Source organism: Mus pahari, chromosome 15 (genome assembly GCF_900095145.1).
Source record: "Mus pahari chromosome 15, PAHARI_EIJ_v1.1, whole genome shotgun sequence".
NCBI classification, from domain to species: domain Eukaryota; kingdom Metazoa; phylum Chordata; class Mammalia; order Rodentia; family Muridae; genus Mus; species Mus pahari.
This window is the reverse complement of record NC_034604.1, coordinates 74,756,001-74,758,662: the sequence shown is the minus strand read 5'-3', so window position 1 is coordinate 74,758,662 and position 2,662 is coordinate 74,756,001.

Genomic DNA, 2,662 nt, shown 5'->3' with positions numbered 1-2,662 from the left:
TTTCTCCACAACCTCGCCAGCATCTGCTGTCACCTGAATTTTTAATCTTAGCCATTCTGACTGGTGTGAGATGGAATCTCAGGGTTGTTTTGATTTGCATTTCCCTGATGGCTAAGGATGTTAAACATTTTTTCATGTGTTTCTCAGCCATTCGATATTCCTCAGGTGAGACAGACCTTTTTTTAAATGCAGTATTCAGAATGACAGACAGACAGATCGTGCTCACATAGCACCCAATGGGTTTGTGCTGAAGTGTCTGTTTCCATGTTGTTTTCTATTCCTTTTTGCAGAAAAAGTGGTGTGGCTTTCAAGGATGCTCTGCTCCTCAAGAATGCCCTCTCTGCTCTGAGAATGTACCTGTGCACCCATGTTCAAAGCTTGCCATGGCCAGAATGTAAATACCAAGGGCACATTTCATTGTGTCCACCGTGTTCATTGAAGTGTGTCTTTTTGTTATTATTTATTTAAATATCACAAATTTTTACTCTATCCCAGAAAGAGGAGAGATTGGCTATAGGGCACCTTGGGGTTGAGGAATATGTGACAGGTTTGTATAAGGAAAGGGGTCAGGTGATTCCTGATAGCCACACCCCCAAGTCCAGCAAGGTACACAGTAACAGCCACCTGTGTCTCAGTATATGTCACCAAACATACTGGCTGGTTCTGTGTGTCAACTTGACACAAGCTGGAGTTATCACAGAGAAAGGAACTTCCCTTGAGGAAATGCCTCCATGAGATCCATTTTCTCAATTAGTGATCAAGGAGTGAGGGCCCATTTTGGGTGGTGCCATCCCTGGGCTGGTAGTTCTGGCTTCTATAAGAAAGCAAGCTGAGCAAGCCAAAGGAAGCAAGCCAGTAAGTAACATCCCTCCATGGCCTCTGCATCAGCTCCTGCTTCCTGACCTGCTTGAGTTCCAGTCCTGACTTCCTTTGATGATGAACAGCAATGTGGAAGTGTAAGCTGAATAAACCCTTTCCTCCCCAACTTGCTTCTTGGTCATGATGTTTGTGCGGGAATAGAAACCCTGACTGAGACACCATGGAAGCATTCACAGTATTTTAAACCCTGTGATAGAAATGGTGGGAGGGCGCTGTGTTGAGAGCCAAGAGGAACATTCTAGCCGCCACTGCTTGTCTTCTTGTCTTCTTGTTCTGTGATTGCGATCATTCATTCAAAGGACTGTGCTGATGGAGCACCAGGTTGGGTTTCAAAATCTTGTCCGGATTTACATGTACCTGCACAATGTCTATGCAGAAAACAGTCTCGCAGATTCTTTCATGGTTGGGTGTAGCATCTGGTGAAGGCCTTGATGTATGTGGAGAAGGAAGACTCATGCTGGTTCTGGCAGTAGAAAGATGGCTTCCCTCCTCAGAGCAGTGGGAAAGGCCACTGTTGCTGAGCATGCAGAGTTAACATTAGTTTTATGCCTTAGCCACAGGGGTAGCACGCCTGGGGTGACCCCAGCGTCAGAACCACGTGACTCTGACGAGTCTCTCTTGTCCTCCCTGTCCTTGTCCCTGGCTCTGGACACCTGAGTACCTGACCGCAGGCTGAAACCCAGTGTGCCAGCTTCTGTTAAGTCCATTATTTGCTGTTATTGTTTTTAAATTTGGGGAGACCAAGTCTCATGTAGTCCAGGCTGGTCATGAGATGCAGATGCAAGATCAACTCTTGATTTTCACGCCTCTGTCTCCCCAGTTCTGGAATCTGTGCTCCCTAACCCCACTGTGTCCACCTTAAAGCCCATTCTCTCATGTTTGAATTGGCAAATTGTAATTGTCCTTTTCCCTTTCGCTTTCTTCTTCTTTTTGTAAATTTTTGCTTTTTTACACAGACCGATTAGGTCCCAGTCTTGAGAATTGCTCTGTCTGCCTGTAGGCTGTCACTGATGCTCCGTGGCCAATGACAGAGAATACAACCCCATGGCTGCCATTCGGAGGTTCAGTGCTGGACAGCTCTTTAGGAACAGACAGTGAGAATGAGGAACCTGGGATCTTCTCAGGCAAGCAGTGAGCACATTACTGGCTATTCTCAACCTAGTTCTCTCCTGACGTGGAAAAGCAGAGCCCCAGACCCCTCCTTGTGGACACACACTTGCTGGGATTCCAGGGTCTGCAGTGCTCCGAAGGTGCTGACATCCATGGGCCAGGTCACAGCCACCGGAGGTGAACCACTCACCCAGCTCTTATGCATCATCAGTGGCTCTTTTTTTCTGAGGGAATGGGTGCTTTTCTCCAAGGTTTTCTGCCTCTGAGTACAAGCAGGCATGAACAACATGATGCCAGGACACAACACAATACCCTGTGGCACTCATTGTGACAGAAACTTCAGGAGTTGTCTGTGTGGGACCAAAACCCACCAGCCACGCCCATTTCCCCCTTTGCTAACATTTGTTTCTATTTGAAATCCTTTTTGTTGCTGCCTTTGTTAAAATATCTCTGAACCACTTTCTTTTCTGTTGACAGCTTGGGGTTTTCCTAATATTTTAGGGATTTAAAATTAAATATAAATACTTGAGTCACATTATTCAAATTTAAGGCAATGTAAAGATATGTTATAGATAAATAGCATAAATAATCATAAAAGTAATGCAGCAAGTGTATATGCACACCCTGCCTTTAGTAGTAAAGAAAAGATACATTTTATGCATTCAGACAGATA